This window comes from Pteropus alecto, unplaced genomic scaffold (genome assembly GCF_000325575.1).
Source record: "Pteropus alecto unplaced genomic scaffold, ASM32557v1 scaffold40, whole genome shotgun sequence".
NCBI lineage: Eukaryota > Metazoa > Chordata > Mammalia > Chiroptera > Pteropodidae > Pteropus > Pteropus alecto.
Window position 1 is genome coordinate 20145527 of NW_006431919.1, and position 8231 is coordinate 20153757.

At 43.3% G+C, this 8231-nt stretch overlaps 1 non-coding gene across 1 annotated transcript; it reads left to right on the top strand.

Annotated features, from left to right (window-relative positions):
* Nucleotides 1–3758: 3758 nt before the first annotated feature.
* Nucleotides 3759–3877, top strand: LOC112475353. Its single transcript, XR_003044673.1, has one exon. It is a non-coding gene; the product is annotated as a 5S ribosomal RNA (ribosomal RNA).
* The last annotated feature ends 4354 nt before the right edge of the window (nt 3878–8231 follow it).

Sequence of the window (8231 nt, forward strand, 5' to 3'; positions counted from 1 at the left end):
TCACTTTTATTCCAAACCAAAAATGGTCTCTTTTTGTGAAAGCACTCATGTTTTTACTATACTGGAAGCTCCTTGAGAGCAGGGACCGGCTCTTTCAAATTTTATAATGAAAGAATAAATGAAATAGCTTAGTGTGGTGACTAAGACAGCAGGCCTTGGCATCAAACTCTTTTGGTTTAAAATGCCATTTGCCAGAGACCTGATCTTGTGCAAGTTACTAAATGGCAATATGCCTCCATGTCCTTGCTTGTGAATGGGTGTAACGGTGCTATCTTTCACCCATGGAGTTGTTTTGAGAAATAGAAATACGCAAAAAGCATACTCAGTGCCTGGTGAGTAGTGTGTGTTCAGTGGTTAGCTGGATTTTGTTCTTGTTATTATTATGATAACACATCCCCCTCGGTACCCAGTACCCATACTAATAAGCATGATGGTTAATTTTATGTGTCAACTTGGTGGAGCTATGAGGTGCCCAGATATTTGGTTAAACGTCATCTCTAGGTGCGTCTGTGAGGGCGTTTCTGGCTGAGGCTGACATATGCACTGGTGACAACACAGCAGAAGGCCTGCCTGTGCGGGGGGCCCGCACCCACCCCACTGCAGACCCAAACAGAACAAAAGGTGGGTAAGGGAGACTCTGCTCTCTCTCTGCCTGTTTTTGAGCTGGGACATTTGTCTTCTGTACTTGGACTGGAACTTATTCTATCAGCTCTCTTGGTTCTCGGACCTTTGGACTTGGACTGTAACTATCAGCTCTTCTGGTCTCCAGCTTGCAGAAGGCAGATCACAGGACTTCTCAGCCTCCATAATCACATGAGCCAATTTCTCATAATGAATCTCTCTCTAGATAGATATATAGCTATGTACCCTATTGGTTTTGTTTCTCTGAAGAACCCTAATACAATAAGCGCTACTTCGTTTTTATTCATAGCACTTATCAGTATATCCAAAATCATAATAAGTGAACAAATACACTCCATAATGTATATTGCAGGAGCTTTCACTTTTACCAAGACCAAGATGTTGGCCCTCATAAAGTGACATAGTAGGCAAGATGGTCAACAACACTCCCAAGATGGGAAAAAACCAAAGAGACCACCATCTGTGATACCTGTCCAATATGGTAGCCGCATGCAGCTACCGAGCTTTCAAAATTTACTCTGATTTAAATTTAAAATCTGATACTCAAATTCAGTTACCGGAAAACTTTTAAGTGCGTTTAGAGCAACATGGGTATGGAAATCTACCTTTTCAATAGTAAATCTTATAAAATCTAAAGACTCATCAAATATTTCTGACGAACATTTAGTGTGTGAATTGAAATGTGATATAAGCGTAAAATACACACGGGATTTCAAAGACTTAGACCAAAAAAAGTGTAAAATATCTCAATAACTTTTTATGTTAATTACATGATGAAATGACAATATTTAGCTATGTTGAGTTAAATAAAACTTGATTAATTGCATTATTTCAGGTTCATCAGGTCGTATATATTAAATATCTACAGCTTTTTGTATGTCAATCATACCTCCATAAACTGGTTTTAAAAAGTTAGTTGCATTTGTTTCCCTTTGCTTTTTTTAAATGCTGCTACTAGAACATTCCTGTGTAGCTTGCATTATATTTCTGTTGGCTATTTCCTGGTGTGACACACCATATCTAGGAACCTTAGCAAACAAAGGAGTGAGCAGCAGCAGCTGGCTTGGGGTCTGGAGTAGGGTAAGAAAATCCTAACCTCTCTCTTGCCTGAATTCTGGGCAGGACACAAGCCGTCCAGACTGCAGAGATAAAATCAGTGAATCTGCAGGATGGAGTTCAAGCAAACAACCTGCTCTTGGGTCAGAAGCATAAGGTGATGCTGCCCTGGTCACTCTCTGACTGCCCAGGCCCAGGACCTGCTGCCGGGAAGCTGTGGCATTATCCTCATCTTACCTAGAAGGATAAAGAGATAGTGGGTAGAGTAAAGACAGGGAGAGTATATTGTTTCAATGGTGACCAAGAGAAGAACTAATATAGTGATATATACAATAAAGGAGGAGTTGGTGATACAGTGAGCTAACCTTCATTTATTGCAGCTGAAAGCCAAGAGATCATGTTGACAGTTGATCGAACATGAAATAGTGGTATCGGCTTGTTCTTTGGAGATATAGAGGATATCAGTCCAAAAATCTGATACGGTTAAAAGTGGTCACCCCTAAGGTGTACATTTTGGTTTAGTGGTCTTTTCTTTGTTATATGTCACAATTAAAAAAAAAAGTGATTGCCCTTTGGGGGGCCGACTTGGGGACGAGGAGACCCAAGGAAAGGTTGGGCAGGGGACCGTGGTCTTTAGCATAAGCTCTGCTGCACTAGCTGCTGTTTTAACAATGTGAATGTCTATCTTTATTTACAAAAAAATCCCAATAACAAAGTAATAGGTGACTGGCACTCGTTCCCCCTCTCATTTATGGCCCTTGCCAGACTTGTAAACACAGAGAACAGAGAGCACAAGGTTCATTCCCACCGTGCAGAGGAGCAGAAGGCTTGGTGTCTCAGCAAAGCCACAGAGCCCATGTGGCCACGGTGGGGTGTTTCAGGGCTCCTGCCCCAGCATCCCTCCCATGGTACGCCTCTGGCACAGATGTCAGCAAGAATGCCGTGATTAAGACCAGGCAGCCATTTCTTTGGGCCACTGGGTGCTCATAACTGAGCAAATGGGGATCATATCCTGGGGGTCGCTTCCTTCCACCAGGAACACCTCAGATCTATTTGATGTCCTTTTTAAAATCTCTTTTTTTATTCCTATTTTGAGTAGGTATATTATTTTCCACAAATTATAAAATTTGAAAGGGCAAACAGTGAAAAGTCTCCCTCATACCTCCTTCTCCAGGTACCCCGCCCCAAGCCAGAACCGTTACCAGTAGCTTCTGCTTCCTCTGAGATACACTCCGTATCACATATCTGTAACAGAATTTTTCTTATTCAGACAGATTTGTAGCTTTCCTGCACTGCAGCCCACAAGTATCAGAAAGCTCTTGTCAAGTTACTTAAAAGTGGGGCATGGTGATTGGCACGCGCGTGCACACACACGTGTTCAACACCATGAGTCAACAGGGCAATGCAAATCAATGAGATACCACCAGAAAACCACTAGAATGACTAAAATAAAAAAGACTGATTAGGAAAAAAGACTGATAACACAAGTATTGGTGGAGTAACATTGCCATGGGAATGTGTGATATGGGACAATTACTTTGGAAAAAGTCTCAGTTCCTTCTAAAACAAAACACAACTATGACCCAGTAATTTCACTTCTAGGCACTAACTTGTGGTAAGTGAAAATGTGTGTCTAAAAAGATGTACAAGGTTGTTCTTGGCTGTTTTATTTGTAATAGCTCAGACTGGAAACACCCTCAGTGTCCATCAGCATAAAATCGATAAACCATGACATATCCTATGCTGTGTTGCTACTCAGTGGTAAATAGGAACAAATTTCTGATATACACAAAAAGAATGAATCTCAGAAGCATGCTGAGGGGAAGAGTACATACCATATGATTCTTTTAACACGGAGTTCTAGAACAGGCAAAATGAACCCATGAAAAAGATAACGCGGTTGTTGCCTTTGGGAGTGGGAGCACAGATCGAGTGGGAAGAGGTGTGAGAAATTCCTGGGGTCAGAGTCATGTTTTATGTCCCAACAGGGTTTTTGCAGCACACAGGTATAGATACATGTCAAAACTCAGTGAATGGTTGATTTAAGATCTGTGCATTTCGTCTACAGCCATGCCACCCTGAACAAGCCCGATCCCGTCTGATCTCGGAAGCTAAGCAGGGTTGGGTCTGGTTAGTACTTGGATGGGAGACCACGTAGGAAGACCAGGTGCTGTAGGCTTAAAAAGTAAATAAATAAATAAGGGATCGTACGCAAACAAGGTCCTTGCAATCTGTGAGGTCAACCAAGGGTGCCTCACCTTCAAAAAAAAAAAAAAATCTGTGCATTTCACTGAAAGTTCTTAACTAAAAATGTGAACTATAAACAAGTATAATTAATTATATGTATGCTGAAATGCTTAAAGGTGAAATGTACTGATTTCTTTAACTTTGAAATGCATTAAAAAATTATATGGACTGTCAAATGGATAAATGGACAGGTATGTCATAAAGTAAGTACAGTAAAATGTTAATTGTAGAATTTAGATGGATATATAGATGTTCATTGGACATTCCTTTCAGCTTTTCTGAATGTTCTTACTTTACTCACCCACTTCATTGACAGTTTGGCTGTGAGTAGAATTCTTGGTTGAGAATCATTTTTCTTCAGAATCTTAAAGGCATTGCTCTACCAGGGAAACTACTGGCAAAGCTGAAGCCATCCACTTCCTGTTTCCTTATGGCCTGCGTTTTCTCTGGGAGCTTGTGGGATCTTATCTGTGCCCACTGTCCTGTCCTACGGTTTCACGGTGTTGTGCTCAGGGACAGTCCGTTTTCCTTCACTGGGCTGGCATTTTCCTTCAGTGAATGGCCCTTCAGGAATGGGGAATTTCCTTGAACATTTTTGTGGATGTTTTCCTCCTTTGCTTTGTTTTTTTGTTGTTGTTCCTTCTGTATTACAGGATATTATTAGGATGGTTGGGCCTCCCGGGCTGGTTCCATAATGCTCTCACCATTTTATATTTTCTCTGTCCATGTCTTCTGAGAGATTTCTCCAACTTGATGTTTCAAGCTTTCTGTTCAGTTTTTGCTGTTAGCTTGCTTTTCTGAGTTCTTTTTTTTTAATCATCTGAATTCTTTTTTCTAATTTCATGATGAATTATCTGAAGTTATTAACAGCCTTTAAAAAAAAAGTTTCCTTCTCCCTGCTGTTTTGGTGTTTCTCAAATTTCTTTCTTTTGATTTCTAGCTTCCATTCTGGAATTTTTCCTCGTATATCTTTCCCATGATTCTCTGTCGCTGATCGGAAGTGGGAACTAAGAGTTCATGGGATGCGCTAAGGTGTGGGGCTTCCTGGAGACACCGTCCCATGCTGATGTCTGCTCCGCAGAGAAGAGCCCTCCACTCTGTCCTCCTCTGAAGTAAACTGTCAGCTGGAGCCACGGAGGGGCTGAGAGAGGGTCAAGATTCACCGTAGGCTACTAAATCTTTGTTCTGTTTTCCAGGCCCTGCGCCTGGAGTCCCCACCACCCCCACCACCATCCAAACACTCTCTGGTTTCCTCTCTCGAGAGGACTCTCTAGTCTTTCATAGGGGAAGGGGAAAGTGGCCACCTTGCCAGTAGATGGTAGACTGCCTGCTTCTGCTTCTCGGCTTTCGCCCCATTTTCCTTACCCTACTCTCCCTTCATCCCCAGTTCCATAGGTGCTGGTGCTGCCAGTCCCCAGCCCTCTGGTGATTCTCCGGTGTAGATCTGATATTGATTAGCTTTTCCCACAGCTCGTCAGTTGAAATCAGTTTCAACCTGTCTGTCCCCTCATTCCAGCTTCCATATCTCTTATCTTCTCTATACTTTCTGTTCTAGGATTATGGGGTTTTTTTAAATCTCTTTTCTGAAGTCCTAGTGGTGCTTTGGGTACAAGTATAATTAGGTGTTTGCATGTAATCCATCATGTTAACCTGGAAATGAATACTGTATGTTCATTTGCCTGTTGAACATCTCCCCCACTAGAATGTAGGCTCCCCGATGGCAGGGATCTATCTGCTTTGTTCATTTCACACTTCCAACACCTAGACAATAACTAGAACAGAAGAAATGATCGACCTTGAATTAGGGACCTAAATTGGATATATGATCACATACATAAGAGACACGTGAGAAATAACTATGTAGCATGTTCAGAAGTACACGCGGTCTAATATCTGCTCTATGTTTTAACTTTTTTGGACTTTTTGTTGCCATGGTGAACATTACAAATAGACACTCAAAACCAAACTTGGGCAAGTTTTAAATTAACTCAGTTTTAGATTAAAGCTAATTTTCATATGTGGGTTATACAACAGTTTTATTTTACAGTCACAGTCCAAACTCTAATATGGTGGACTTTCACTTTCTCAGTCTAGAGAAATGATCTGAATGTGGCTGTTCACAGATTGGCTCAAAAACTCACGTCCTGCCAGAGTAAAGTCCACACTCAAGGCAGTCTGCAATCCAGCCGTGATTACCTCCACATTCTAGACCTGGAGCAACTCAGGTGCCTGGCTCCCTCTGTTACATCGGAGGATGGCCCTCAGCCTCTAACTGCCAGGACTTTGTTCTTTCTGTACGAAACGCTTTTCTTCTTACTCCATTAAGACCCACCAAAAATTCTACCCAGGCCCATCCTTCAACTCCCATCTCTTTGATGAAAGCCTTATTAGTGTGAATATAGTTTGTGGCCTCCTGATAAGCACCATATTTGCACCCTAATCACAGTACTAAGCACGGTGAGTCTGGTACGAAGCACCTATGTCCCTATCTGGTTCATTTACTATCAGGCCATAAAGCAATGGCAGCATTCGAATGTTTGTGCAGTTGAATTAAATTAATGACCTGAGGCTCCAGCCTTTTATTTGTTTCCAGTCTGAAGACATGGAGGTAATTACACTTAGTAGTTTAGGTTTGTCATAGAGTCACCGGAAATTATCATCAGCAAAGGGGACACTGTTGCTCTTGACATTTCACCTCCTTTTCAAGGGAAATCTTTATGAATAGAGCAACAAGGACACGTCCTTTGCCCTGGGAACATGTTTATTTTGGAAAAAAAAAAAATTACAACACAAAAATGCTTAAAAAAACTTGTGTAGAAAAGGTCTGATTGCAAAAAACCTGTTATATACTGAGCAACAGAGTGAGATATACGTAGAGGAGGCCTAAAAGGTGAAATCATCATTGGAAGTCGACTCCCCTGAAGGTTGGGGCAGGGGGGACAATGCAACAACATGTATTAAAGCTTCAAAAACATTCATCCCCATTAACCCAGTACTCCGTTTTGGAAAACTTAGTCTAAAGAAATACAACTATAAAGATTCTTGCACAAACATGTTCATCCCAGCATTGTTTGTCAAATAGGGACAACTCAACTGCCCAATAAGAGGAATGGTTAAAGTACTGTGCATAAAAGAAGTACTAGTAAGCAGCCATTAAACATGTTCTCATAATGATTCAGTAGGGCTTCACAACGCCGTTTTAAACGTGTTCGTTATGTGTACAAAGAAGTCACTGGGCAGTATATCAAAATGTTGGCACTTGAATGGTCCCCTAACAGGACGTTATCTCCAGAACTTGTTACAAAGCGACGAGATAAATTCTGAGATGCTCAAAATTAAATGATAGCGGGCTGGAGAGTGAGTGAGCGACAGAAAGAGAGAGATGGAGGGACGGAGAGAGAGAAGCAGGGAGAGAAACAGCCTATTAATAGCTGGGGGCCAGCTAACGAGACTGCTCACATTCCCCGGCGCAGGCTGGAACTTTGAATTAACTTCCAGGTAGCTATTTCCTCGGTTATCTAAAAAAGATAACAGCCCGGCGCCAACCAACCCCAGGCACCTCCACTTCTTGTTTACCTACGAACTTTCTAGACTGTTGCCCACCGCGACCCGGAGGAGCAAACGCCTCCTCCTTGCGGACTCGGCGCCTGTCCCAGCACTAGCCCCGCTTCGCCTTCTCCCACCAGCTGCCTCTGTAGCCAGTGTAAATTCACCACGACCTGCATCTTTCCCCCGCAAACTTTCCATAAAAGAGCCGATCACCGCCAGGACAGGGGACACAGTGGACACGGGACACGTCGCTCAACCCACCAGGAGCTGCTGCGGGTCGTTTGGGGCCTGGTCTGCTCTCTCGCCAGCAACCCTTTTAAAGAGACTTCCAGCCGTGGAAGTTAAATTAACACTTCTGTTCCACACATCCAGGGAGCAGAGTAAGTGCTCGACGCGCTGAGAAAAACAGAAAATGCACGCGCAAGGGAAGAAAGCACATTTGGGGCTGAATATACCTCGGTTACTGTGCTTAACGGTGCGGCGTGGGGTCTTCTTTAGAGTTTTGGGTTCCGAATTTTCTAGAAGGGCCTCGTCGTCACATAAGTTACGGTCACCACACAGAAAGGCCGGGTCACCACCCTGCTGCGGGCCTCGGACAGGCGCTGCTTGGGGCCCGGGACGCGAAGCTGCTCTCGAGGACGAATCCCGCAGGCCCGGCGGGGACCGCGTCGTCGGCGCGCGAACATGGCGGCCGGCGCGTCTCGTCTCCCGCCGTCTGCCGCCGCGCGCACAGGCCG